Here is a 14337-nt window from a genome sequence, read left to right as displayed (position 1 = left end):
ATGTACTTCAAGCCTATTGTGGTTTCTTTCTGCTATTTTGTTGGGAAATATTTGCTGGCTTGCATCTTTCGAAAGGTCTTGGGTAACACTACGGGCAGGAAGTTCCTTGGCATGTCCTGGGTCCTGGCCCCATTCTAAGCTTGTTTCGTGTGCTGACTTGTTTCATGGTTACACCAACCCTATGACACAGGGGTACTCACAGTCCCATTCTGCAGGTGAGGAAACCAAGCCGTGAAACAGACAATATTTTCCCAGGACCACACATGGGGCCAGTGGCACACATTATACTACCAGGAAGTAAAGCATGCTTTGGCATCTGAGTCCAAAGGGATTTTGCACCACCAGCTTGAACCCATTTGAGACGTAGTTCAGTTCAGTTCAATTCAGTCGCTCAGTCGTGTCCAACTCTTCGCAACCCCGTGGACTACAGCACGCCAGGCTTCCCTGTCCATCACCAGCTCCTGGAGCTTGCCCAAACTCATGTCCGTCGAGTTGGTAATACCATCCAACCAACTCATTCTCTGTCGTCCCCTTCTCTTCCTGCCTTCGATCTTTTCCAGCATCAGGGTTTTCCCAATGAGTCAGTTCTTCATATCAGGTAGCCAAAGTATTGGGGTTTCAGCTTCAGTTGAGATGTGATAGTGATTCAAAATCATAACCAACTTCTCTGTTACCTGGAAATGTTTAGTCCCAATGGAGATATTTGCTGTCTTGAGGTTTATGGGTGGAGCTGTTTGCCATCTTGTTCTTTTTTCCCCCTGGAAAGAGCTTAGCACTCACCTCATGCCTGACAGCCAGCCAGAGCAGGAGCCAGGAGAGAGGGCTGGGCTCTCCTAACCTGCAGCCCGACCACAGCCAGAGGAACACTTCATAGATGGGTGGGCTGTCTTCCCTGGTGACTCAGGTCTGAAGAAGCAGCTGTGGGACATTAAGGTCCTGAGTGGATGAGGGAGCCACCTGACCTCAAATGTGCAGGACGGTACCCCAGAAATGGCTCCTCTCTCTGTCTCTCTTTCTCCCTCTCTTTCATTGCCTTAGTATTTAATATGGCTATGTCGGCACTAGTGGTAAAGAATCCACCTGCCAATGCAGGTGATGCAAGAGACACAGGCTCCATCCCGGGGTCGGGAAGATCCCCTAGAGGAGGAAATGACAACCCACTCCAGTATTCTTCCCTGGAGAATCCCATGGACAGAGGAGCCTGGCGGGCTACAGTCCATGGGGTTGCAAAGAGTCGGACACAACTGAGTGACTTGAGGGCACACTTGAGAATTGCAGAAAACCTAGTGATACTATACAAAGCTTGCAAACAGTATTACAAAAGTGGTCAACAGCGTGAATACTGTAGTTGGCCACAGAAAATGTCCGTTGCCTCCCTCTCCTAAATAGGAGGGCTTCTGCCAGGAGCCGAGGAAAATGCTGGAGCTGATTTCCTCCTCTCCTCTCCTGGAGAGGCCACCTGGATTGTGCAGGAAGCTTCCAGGAAGGTCTAGCTGTGCTTTCCCCACCCTGCCACCCTGGCCCACAGCCCGGCCCAGGAGCCACCGCTGGTGGAGGAAGCTCAAGGTGTAGGTGCAGCTGTGCTGGTCTCGGCGTCCAAAGGCTCCTCGGCAAGAGTGTCTCCAAAGCGCGACAGTGGGACTGGGGCACGTGTGTAGCAGCCAAGCTCTGGCTTAGTGGCAGATGCATTTTTGAAGGGCCCAGCCTCCAGCAAACAGATGTGCCGGTGATGACCAAGAAGGATCAAGTTTCTGCTGTGAAATCTTAAACAACATTGGCTTCTAATCAATTAATTAATACAAATTTAATCATCTGGCCATGTTTCCCCCTCATTGCGGGAAAGAAAGCCTGGCTGGCCTGCTGCGTCTCGGTGAGGTGGGACACAAGGTCCTCTGTGCCTGGCCCAGCCCCGCACCAAGAACCGTGGGGCTGTCTGTCTGTCTGCCTGGGAGCAGCTTCTGGAGACTCGCTGCCTTCTGCTTCATGTGCCTCTTCTGGGTTCCTAAATGGTCTGAATTTTCCCCAAAGCTCATGGACCTGTAGAGAGAGGTCATTCTTCTGGGGTCCTGTAGCACTCTGTGTGTGTGTGGGGGTGTGTGTGTGTGTGTGTGTGCATGGGCACACATGGAGATGGAAGCATATTTATATAGCAAACTCATTTGTTTCTGAGCCTGCCTTTCATCTCGGCTGAAGCTCCTGAGTTCAGGCTATGTTTTCTTCACCTGCACGTCTCAGCATCCAGCCCAGGACCCAGAAGCTGCTCAAGGACGCCAGTGGAGGACTGAGTGATGACCATGAAATAAACGCACCACCTCTACGGACTCTGCCTGAATGCCACTGTGTGATAAACCAGGACATATATGTACGGAAGTCGGTGAAAATCAACCTAATAATTACACTCATAATTGAAAATTATGACTCTTTAGAAAACCATCCATATCTCTCCCCTTAAAGGTACACAGTAACCACCCGTTGTGTGAAGACTGAGTCCTGATAGATGTCTTCACTGTATCCTGGAGTGCCGTAGCATGATCATAATTCTGTAAAAAAATTACGACTCGAAGTCTAGTTCACAGAAAAACTATCAAGCATCGAGAAATGGCAAAATAGAGGATTTACTCTAAGAATGAAAAGAAACAATAGTAATGCTCTTTAAAATCCATCCACTAAGCGCTGATGTCATGTTTTCAGAGTTGGAGAAATGGACTTGAGATTTTGTTTTTCTATCAGGATCTTTTTACCATTTTTCCTCTTTCTTTTTTCATCTTAGGTGCAAACTAGAAGTGCCCACTGGCCCTCGCTTCCTTGCTGGGGTCAGAGCAGCGGGGGAGGACGGCAGGAAGAGCTGGGGTCTGCTGTGTCCCCACCGCCATGTGCCTTGCCCTCTGCTGACCCCCCACCTCTGGAGTTGCTGCAGACCCACCTCTGCACGATTCCCCCTGCTCTCTCCTCAGGCCTGGGGGGTGGCCCAGGTGGGAGGCCCCAGGTTGGCACACTATATATAATGAGTAGCATCACTGGTTCCCAGCGCAGTATCTGAAGTTAGTGTTCATTTCCCGCAGCCCCAGAGGACAAGGCCAGGAAAGGGGAGGGACAGAGCATGGCGCTGTCCTGGGGTCCAGACCCTGCTGGTTTATCACACCCACCCTCAGAGCCTCCTGGAAAGGAAACCTGGGCGCTTCCCGGGCCTGGCCGCCAGGTGGGGCTCTGGGGAGTGCGGCCACTCTCTTCCACTCCTGATCACTGGGAAATTCCAGACTCTCTCCCAGACCCCCAAGAGGAGCCTGCTGGGCCTGTGACCATGGAGCCACATCTCACCTTCCTCCTGGCTTGTGAGAGGGTGGCCAGGCCAGAGCTGCTTCCCGCCCCCACCCCTGGGGTGCCCCTTGTCAGTCAGAGCCAGCCAGGAGGGATGCTGGAAGATGGCAGGGCCCAGGGGGGACTCCTGGGTCTGCACCCACTTCAACCAGGGCTTCAGTCAGGTCTTCGGCCATGAAACTGTGAGGACACCCCCACAGCCCCCAGCTTCCTTGAGGCTGAGGGAAGAGTTCCCCGTGGGCCTTTGTGGGGGTGCTGGGGGGCCTTATCTACCGGTGCAGTCAGGTGCATGGGGCTGGGTGGAGCGCTGGTGTTTCCGTTTACTTCCCCATGGCCAACCACACAGAGGGTTACTGACAAAAATAACTGTGACAATGATTTTTTAGTTATGTTTGGTTTAATGAAGCCGCAGAACCATGATTTCTGAAACATTCTTTTTAAAGGGTTTTTTAAATGTGGTGAAAGTCACTCAGTCATTTCCGACTCTTTGTGACCACATGGACTATACAGTCCATAAAATTCTCCAGGCCAGAATACTGGAGTGGGTAGCCTTTTCCTTCTCCAGGGGATCTTCCCAACCCAGGGATCAAACCCAGGTCTCCCACAGTGCAGGCAGATTCTTTACCAGCTGAGCCACCAGGGAAGCCCTTTTTTAAAATATGAACCATTTTAAGTCTTGATTGAATTTGTTGCAATGTTGCTTCTGTTTTGGGTTTTGATTTTTTGGCCAAGAGGCATGTGGGAGCTTAGCTCTCCAACCAGGGATGGAACCAGCACCCCCTGCATTGGAAAGCAGAATCTTAATCACTGGACCTCCAGGGAAGTCCCTCCCAGAACTATTCTTTTCAGGCTAATATTTTCTAGCTGGAATCTTTATTGAAATTGTTGCAGCATCACGTGCAGGCATGAGGACTAAGGCAGGGAGGGGTCTCTTGTGAATGTGGTCCCATTTCCTCTCATGATGACATTTTACAAACCTACAGAGCCCTGTCTCAGGCAGGATGTGGCCAGTGACAAAGTGTGCTGACCATATTTGGATGTGTCCAGTCTCACTTATACTCCTGTGCGTGTGTTTGTATGTGGTATGTGTTTGGTGTGTCTCTGTATATGCGGTATGTATAATATGGAATCCTATCCCAACGCCACAGAGATGACCAAGGTCATCTCTGGAACTGACTGTGCCCCATTGTAACCACTGCCTACATACACCCCCTGATCCTTAACAACCAGCTTCCTGACCTCAAATTAGGCAAAACTGTCCACCTGGTAATCACCCTGTAACTCCCTAACTGATCACCTGATGCCACCCTTCTAGCAGGAATTTTCTTTGTCTTGAGGCTATAAAAATTGGCTACTAATCCACAAAAGGGGTCGGCTCTGCCTGGTCTAGCAGGCGGTCCACCTGCTGTGCTGGCAGCACGCTCATTATCTCTGCTCTTTGTTCTTAATAAACTCACTCCCTCTGTGTCTAGAAGTTCTCTTCCAACCCATGCTTGAATTGCCACAACATGTGTGTGTGCGCACGTGGTGTGTCTGCTTATGTGTGTGTGTACTTGTGGTTTGTGTATGTGTGTGTGGTGTGTCTATGTGTATATGTATGTGTGTGTGTTTGTGGTTTGTATGTGTGATATGTCTGTTTATGTGTTTTTCTGTGCATGTATGTGTGTGTGGAGTGCGTATGTGTGTTTGGTGGCGTGTGTATGCAGACTGTGTCTGTGTGTGTGTGGTGTGTGTCTGTGTGCCTGTGTGTGCTGTGTGTACTCAGCTCTGTTCACCTTGCAGAACCTGTGTAGGTCTGTGTACCCAACACCACGGTTCAGACACTGAACAGTTTCAAGGCTGCAAGGATCCCCCCTCTGCCCTTTTAAAAACCCCACCTATTAATAATTCCCTCACGAATCTACCACCCTCACCCCCGACCCCAGACCTATTCTCTAATCTCTGGCAACCACTAATCTGTTCCTCGTTTCTAAAATACAGTCATTTCCAAATGTCCCATAAAGGAAGCAGACAGTTTCCATTTCTCTCAGATAGATGCCCAGAGGTGTACTTGCTGGGCGAATCCCCCAGTCACATAACTAGATTTTTAGAAAACTGCTGCCCTTTTTCTCAGAGCGACTCCAGCACTTGACAAGCCCAGAAGTGCACGAGAGTTCTGGTTTTCTGAATCCTTGACAGCATCTGCTATTGTGCCTGTGTTTTATTGGAGCTGTTCTGATAGGTGTGTGGCAGTATTTCATTGTGAAGTTAACTTGCGTCTCCCAGAGGGCTGATGTTCAACACCTTTTCAGGTGATCATTCGCCATCTGTGCATCCTCTTGGTGGAATGTCTGTTCCCGTTTTGCCTGTTTTCTAATTGGATTGTTTCCCCACTGCTGAGTCTTGAGAGTTCTTTTATACCTTCTAGATACAAGTCCTTTGTTTGGTGTGTAGCTTGCAAATATTTCCCCTTGGTCTGTAGCTTGTCTTTTCATTCTCCTCTCACAAACATCCAGAGAGCAAAAGTTTTAAATTTGTGGAATGGGTTACACAGTCCATTTATCACAATTTTTATGTGTCTTGTTCATGGTACGAAGTTAAACAGCTTCTTGCCTAGTTCTTGGTACCAAAGGTTTTCACTTATTTTCTTCCAAAAGATTTATAGGTTTATGTTTTACTTTTGATTCTATGCTGTATTTTGAGTAAATTTTTTGTATAACACGTGGATTTAAGTCATAGTTCACTTTCCCCCTGTGGATGTCCATTTGCTCAGCACCATTTGTTGACAAGGTTGTCTTTCCTTCACTGAATTGCTTTTACTCCCTTGTCACAAATCATTAGGGCATATTTGTGTGGGTTTATTTCTGGGTCCCCTGTCCTGTTCTATTCATCTATCCCTCTGTTTTGATTACAGCCACTAGATAGAAAGTCATATTATCAGATAGAATGATGCATCTCACTGTGTTCTTTTTCAAGATTGTTTTAGCTGTTCAAGGGCTTGCGCCTTTCCATATAAATTTCAAAGTAACTTTCTCTATGTCTATAATGCCTTACTGGGATTTTGATAGGAATTGCATAAATCTAGGGCTTCCCTGGTGACTCAGAGGGTAAAGCATCTGCCTGCGATGCAGGAGATCTGGGTTTGATCCCTGGAGAAGGAAATGACAACCCACTCCGATACTCTTGCCTGGAAGATCCCATGGACAGAGAAGCCTGGTAGACTACAGTCCATAGGATCGAAAAGAGTCGGACACAACTGAGTGACTTCACTTCACATAGATTAATTTGGAGAGAATTGATTAATTTGGAGAGAATTGACATCTTGACTATGGTGAGTCTTCCAACACATCTATTAGATTTTCTTTGATTTCTTTCATCAGAATGTTTTCATTTTAGCATTCAGTTCTTCAATGTGTTTTGTTAAACGTATACCTAAGTGTTCCTTTTTTGAAGTGGTTATAATAGTACCACATTAATTTTAGTTTGTGCATGTTAACTGAGAGTTAGACCACAAAGAAGGCTGAGAGCTGACGAATTGATGCTTTCTAATAGTGGTTCTGGAGAAGACTCTTGAGAGTATCTTGGACTGCAAGGAGATCAAACCAATCAATCCTAAAGGAAATCAGCCCTTAATATTCATTGGAAGGGCTGATGCTAAAGCTCCAATACTTTGGCCACCTGATGCAAAAAGCCAACTCATTGGAAAAGACTTTGAAGGCAGGGAAGATTGAGGGCAGGAGGAGAAGGGGATGACAGAGGATGAGATGGTTGGATGTCATTACTGGCTCGATGGACATGAGTTTGAGCAAGCTCCAGGAGGTGGTGAAGGACAGGGAAACCTGACATGCTGCCGTCCATGGGGTTTGCAAAGAGCTGGACACTGTTTGGTGATTGAACAACTGAGAGGTGTAGAAATACCTTTGATCTTTGCATACTGATCCTGAATCCTATGACTTCATTGAACTTTCTTATTACTTCTAAGAGTTTGTTTTTAGTTTCCTTGGGCTTTTATACGTATAATCATGCCATCTACAAATGATTTTATTTCTTCCCTTCTCATCTGTGTTCTTTTTATATCTTTTTCTTCCCTTATTTCAGTGGCTAGAAGATCTAGGACGTATTAAATAGTAGTGATGAGAGTAGATAGCTTTGCTTTGCTACCAGTCTTAGGGGGAAAGCATCAGTCTTTTTCAAGTTGGACCTCATCTCTAGGTGTAGATTCCATTTTCCAAGCTGAGGTAATACCGCACTATTTTGAACTTGCTGAGAGGTTTTGTTATGAATGACTGTCAGACTTTGTCAATTTGTTTTCCATGTTAGTTGATATGATTACATGGGTTTTCTTCTTTACCTTGACATTGATTATTTCCTGATGTTGAAGCAGCCCTGCATACCTGGAATAAACCCTCTTTGGCCACAGTATATAATTCTCTTTTCTATATTGTTGAATTAAGTTTGCTAATATTTTGTCGGGGAATTTTGCATCTAAACTCAAAGGAGACGTTGGTTCCTAGTTTCCTTTCGTGTGTGTGTTGTCATTGTCTGGTTTTGGTATCAGGGTGATACTGGCCTCGTAAAATGAGCTGGGAAATGTTTATCCTTTTCCTATTTTCTGGAAGAGATTATGTAAGATTGTTGTTAATTATTCTTTTAAAACTAGGTGGAAATTTTTTTTTCATAGATTTTACACTATAAGTTACAATTCTTTGGTGTTTATAAGGATGATCAGATTTTTTAGTGGCTTCCCAGGTGGCTCAGACAGTAAAGCGTCTGCCCACAATGAGGGAGACCTGGGTTCGATCCCTGGGTCAGGAAGATCCCCTGGAGAAGGAAATGGCAACCCTCTCCAGTATTCTTGCCTGGAAAATTCCATGGACAGAGGAGCCTGGTAGGCTACAGTCCATTGGGTCACAAAGAGTTGGACATGACTGAGCAACTTCACTTTCTTTCTTTACAGATTTCCTAGTCCATCTTCACTGTGACTTTTGGTTGTTCATAGTTTTTGAGGAATTAATCCATTTCTTCCATGTTGTCAAAGCATAAAATTCTTCACAGAATTCCCTTATTATCCTTTAGATGCCTGCAGAGTCTGTAGGGATATCCCTTATTTCATTTCTGATGTTACTTGTGGCTTCCTGATTTTAATTTTTGTCAGTTTTGTTATAGGTTTGTTGGTTTTACTTATTTTCCTGAAGAACTAGCTTCTGATCTCATTGTTTTTTTTTTTTTCTATTGTTTTCCTATTTTTCAATTTCTTTGATTTCTGCTCTTGTCTTTCTTGTTTTCTTCCTTCTCATTGCTTTGGATTTATGTGCCTCTCATTTTTTTCTAATTTTTTGAGATAGAAACTTAATTTTTTGGAAACTCCCTGGCAGGCCAGTGGTTAGGACTCTGCACAACACTGCAGGGGGCATGGGATGCATAGCTGGTTGGGGAACTAAGATCCTACAAGCTGCATGGTCAAAAAATTTTTTTAAATATGTTAAGAAAAGAAACTTAATTTTTTGATTTAAAAACTTTTCTCATTTCTAGTGTATTAATAAGTCTATGCAATGAATTTCCCTCTCAGCACTGCTTTAGCAGGTGGTACTAGTGGTAAAGAACCTGCCTGCCAATGCAGGGGACACAAGAGACACGGGTTCAAACCCTGGATCAGGAAGATCTCCTGGAGAAGAAAATGACAATCTACTCCAGTATTCTTGCCTGGGAAATTCCATGAAAACAGGAGTCTGGTGGGCTACAGTCCACAGGGTCACAAAGAGTTGGACACAACTGAGCGACTGAACACACACATGTAAATTTTGATATATTGTGTTCACTTTCACTCAGCTCTATGTACTTTTAAATTTCTTTTGAAACTTATTTTTTAACCTGTGAATTATTTAGACATGTGTTCTCCCACGCGTGTTATCACCTGGTTGTGTCTTACTCTCTGTGAACTCATGGACTGTAGCCCACCAGGCTCCTCTGTCCATGGGATTTCTCAGGCAAGAATACTGGAGTGGGTTGCCACTTCCTCCTCCAGGAGAATCTTCCCAATCCAGGGATCGAACCTGCGCCTCTTATGTATCCTGCATTGACAGGCGGGTTCTTTACCACCTGAGCCACTTTAGAGATGATCAAATCTAGAACCTTGGTCTAGTAAATGAATCTCTCCCCACTGGTCAATCGTGACTGATCACTAAACCACAGGATAATCTTGGGCTTGTGAAATATTGTCGCAGAAGCAGCTTCAGGGGCAGTAACTGCCCTCCTTGGGCAGCTCTACTTAAGAGTAATTTACATGTAGTTCTTCTTGTCCTTTTCTTCACTGTTGTTGTTCAGTCACTCATTCATGTCTGACTCTTTGCAACTCCATGGACAGCAGCACATCAGGCTTCCCTGTCCTTCACCGTCTCCCGGAGTGTGCTCAAACTCATCTTCATTGAGTCAGTGATACCATCCAACCATCTATCCTGTGTCATTCCCTTCTCCTCCTGCCTTCAATCTTTCCCAGCATCAGGGTCTTTTCCAATCAGTTGGCTCTTCACATCAGGTGGCCAAAGTGTTGGTGCTTCAGCTTCGGCATTAGTCCTTTCAAAGAATATTCAGAGTTGATTTCCTTTAGGATTGACTGGTTTGATCTCCTTGCAGTCCAAGGGCTCTCAAGAGTCTTCTCCAGCACCACAGTTCAAAGGTATCAATTCTTCGGCACTCAGTCTTTTATATTGTCCAGCTCTCATATCCATACATGACTACTGGAAAAACCATAGCTTTGACTATATAGACCTTTTTTTTGGCAAAGGTAACGTCTCTACTTTTTAATATGCTGCTAGGTTTGCTGAAGTGAAGACAGTTCTTCACCAGTTCCAGCCAGATGGCAAGTCCTCGTGCCTGGAACAGCAACCACACACCTTTGTCTGGGGTATACAGGGATTGAAATCAACCAAAGGATCATATCAAAGGGCTCCATCTGGGAGTCTGGGGGATGGGATGCAGGAGGGAATAAGGTGGACCACAGGAGCGGGAGTCATTGGGCTGAACCAGTCAGCGCTCTTGGTCAGGAGAGGAGAAAAACCGAGGCCCAAGGAGGCGAGACTCCAGCCACGGCCTGCTGGCAGGCAAAAGAAACAGAATCAGCATCACTCGGAGGGGCTGGCCCAGTGCTCACTGTGGGGACTAAGGTGCAGATCAGGGGGTGTATGTACTGTGCCGGCACTCACCCTAGGCTCCCTGGAACCAAGCTGAGGAAGCGGCAGATGAATCCAGATGCACTCGCTGGGAGGCACAGACCTGGCTGGTGCCGAGATGAGTGTGGAAGGTTTAACTGCTGCTTGGCAGAGTCAGGGAAGGGTGGCTTGGTAGTGAGGAATTAGGTACTGGGCTCCCTGACTTAGAGGCTATGGTTAGGACGTTGTTGGTTTTTGGAGCCTTGGTCATTGAAAGAGATTGCTGTGTCTTGGGACCACCTCCCTGAACAGGAAGGGTGGTGAGTGCTACTGCTGGGCTCAGAGGCTGTAGGGGGGAAAGCCAGGGGGCGAGGGGGCAGGGAGGGGAGGTGAATTGTGTAGAGGCCTCTGGGTCTTGCCGTGTGGGTCTAGGACTCCGGCGGCAGGCATGGGCAGCTTTGCACAGCGGGATTGCTGAAATCTAAGAGATTATGGGCAGCTCACACCAACCCCAGAGTTGTGTTTAACTCTAGGGAAGGTGGGGGCCAACAGGTCAGTGGGGCATGGACTATGGGTAGTGCCTCCAACGTCAAATACCGGCTCTTAGACTCACTGACTCACTGATGAGTCGGGGAGGCTTGGAAACTCCCCTTTCTCTCTTTTTGGGGAGGGCAAAATCATTACATTTTAAATATAGTATTTTTCAATCATAAAAGTTAATAATACTCATTGCAGAAACAGTTCAATGACCAGGAAGGCAGAATCCAAGGAGAGCAATGGAACTCATCCTTTCACAGGGATGCCTACTGGCACAGCTTCTTTTTTCTCTTTTTTTCTACTGAGCTGTTGTAAAGCTTTGTGATCTCATTCTTTCTGATTTAACACTGCAAGATGAAAATTCTGTATATGATTACAAATTCCATGATTACTAATTTCCAAATTCAGGAAATCAACCCTGAATATTCATTAGAAGGACTGATGCTGAAGATGAGGCTCCGATACTTTGGCCACCTGATGTGAACAGCTGACTCATCAGAAAAGACTCTGCTGCTAGGAAAGATTGAGGGCAAAAAGGAGAAGGGGGTGACAGAGGATGAGATGGTTGGATAGCATCATTGACTCAAAGGATGTGAATTTAAGCAAACACCAGGAGATAGTAGAGGAAACAGGAGCCTGGCCTGCTGCCGTCCATGGGATCACAAAGGGTCGGACATGACTGAGCACACCCCATAGTGACGTTTGCATGCTATTTTACCATGCAGCTGTAACCAACACATGTTAGTGATTTCTCTATTGCTGGAAATTTGGGTTGTTTATAATTTTTAATTATTAGTAAGCTTTCCTTTGATGAACATCTTCATGCAAAATGATTTTTCTTGGGGGAAAAAAATTGATTTTTCTATGCTTAGAATTCTTTCTTCAGGGCATCCCCAGAGTAGATTTATTGAGTCAGAGAGTATGTGCTTTTTCAGAATCTCAATACAAAGCACCATGTTGATTTCCACAGAGGTGATGCTGTATTTCCACTTATGGATATAAGTATTCATTCCACCTGAACGTCATTCACCAGCATTGAATTTTCTGATTAAAAAAACCCAAATCTTACCATTTGATTGGTTTGAATATTGTTATTGTTGCTTCAAATTATTTCTGTGTTTGTTAATAACTTTTCTTACTTTTCCTGTAATTTTGGGCATTTGCATTATCGTCTTCTAAGAATTTTGTGTTAATATTCTTTGCTTCTTTAACTGTGGGAGGATTCCAGGGTTTAAACATCATTTTGTGTAAGAGTGTTAAGTCTCATAAGTTTCTAAACCTTTGTCTATCATATATACTACAAACATTTTACATTTAAAAATCTTTTATACTCAAAGTTCGAGACATTTTACATAGTCAAATTTGCTCTCTACCTATATTTTTATATACATTTAGATCATTTCTCTTATTGTTATACGGCTCAGAAACCCCTAAACTTTCTAGAAATGTGCTGAGTATTTACTATCATCTTCTGTCATTTTCATTAAACATAGATGCTACAGTACCTGCTTTGGTTGCTGGTCAAGAAGTCAAAGTGGGTTGTCTTAACTTCCTTCCCATTTCATGTCCTGTTTTCACCTGCTGTCACTCCAGCTGGATGTGGTTATTTCCCTGGTGTGTGCGTGTGTGCTCAGTCACTTCTATTGTGTCTGCCTTTTTGTCACCCCCATGGACTGTAGCCCGCCAGGCCTCTGTACATGGGATTCTCCAGGCAAGAATATTGGAGTGGGTTGTGATGCTCTTCTCCAGGGGAATCTTCCCGATGCAGGGACTGAACCCAAGTCTCCTGTGTCTCCTGCATTGCAGGTGGATTCTTTACCACTGAGCCACCAGGGAAGCCCATTTCTCTTAGTAGGACTTCCCAAAGGTGTTATATAATATCTGTGCCTGCCATGAATATTTCACAAGCCATTGAAACTTCTGGGCCCAGTGGCAAGGCATCTTGAATTACAGCTTGGACCAACTGCTGCAGAACTCTCTCTGACTCTGAACTCCACTGAGAACTGAAAAATTATTGGTGACCTGGAAAATAAGCTAGAACAATATGTCCAATGTCATGTATATTACCTCAAAACCCCATGAGTATTTTGAGGGAGTGAGTGGTACAAAGTGCAGAAATTTATCTTTTTCTTTTAAGAGAATTGCCCCAGACCTCCTAAACACCTCACTCACAGTCCCTGAACCTTCCCAGTTCCTATCTCTGCTGCAAGTGTGTTTTAACAAGGCCTCTAACTTCCCATTTTCCAAATCCAATCAACATAGCTTCATGTCATCAATGTAATCTTCAATGTAATGGGCCAGCAGGATGTTTAGTGTAATGTTCAAGTTCCCTCTGAATGTGTTAGTTATATCAGAGAGTAGGGGACTCGGCATAACCCAAGCTCACACAGCAGAAGTATATTGCTGCTCCCACCATGCAAAGGCAATGTACTTCTGATTATCTTTTCTGAAGAAATGGGGGAAAATCAAACATTTTCTTGGTCAGTAGCTGCATGTCAAATACCAGGGCATTTGCTTCAGGAACAATATCATGTCCAGAATCTCAACAGCAAATTGCCACAGTTACATTTATGATACTCTATACAAAGGGCACTTGATAAACGTCACTCTGTGGGCCAAGCTCTGCCTGTGGCCTGTTTTTATACAACTTGCAAACTGAGAGTGGTTTCTACATGTTTTAAGGGTAACTGAAAATAAAACAAAGAACATATGAGCAACTATACACCAATAAAAATTAATTTTAAAAAAAAACATGTGACAGAGACCAAATGTGGCCCACTAAGCCTCAAATAGAGCTTCCCTTGTGGCTCAGCTGGTAAAGAATCCGCCTACAATGCAAGAGACCTGGGTTTGATCCCTGGGTTGGGAAGATCCCCTGGAGAAGGAAAAGGCCACCCACTCCAGTATTCTGGCCTGGAGAATTCCATGGACTGTGTAGTCCATGGGGTCGCTAAAAGTTGGACACGACTGAGCAACTTTCACTTTCAAGCCTCAAATATTCACTGCCTGGCCCTTTATAAAGAGTGTGTGCTCGGTAGCCATTCTCCATAACTCACCTGGCTTGAGCACTGGCCAAACACATGAGCTCAAAGGGCATGTGCAGTGACTACTCCTGAATTTTTCAGTTCCCTGATAATGGCATTGATTTCTATAATTCTTTCCTGGACTGTAATACTGGTTTTGACTCCCTGTCTTGGTGAGAGAGACTTCTGCTACAATACCCCTCTCCGAAAATCAGAGAAGCAAGGTACCTACTAAATGTATCAATCCTGGGCCTGAGGAGATCCCCAAGGGTGCCTGTGTCACCTTGCTGGACCCACAGTGAGACAGACTCAGGCCAAGACCTCAACCTGCA

The sequence above is a fragment of the Bubalus kerabau genome, chromosome 2 (genome assembly GCF_029407905.1).
Source record: "Bubalus kerabau isolate K-KA32 ecotype Philippines breed swamp buffalo chromosome 2, PCC_UOA_SB_1v2, whole genome shotgun sequence".
NCBI lineage: Eukaryota > Metazoa > Chordata > Mammalia > Artiodactyla > Bovidae > Bubalus > Bubalus kerabau.
This window is presented reverse-complemented; position numbering follows the sequence as displayed.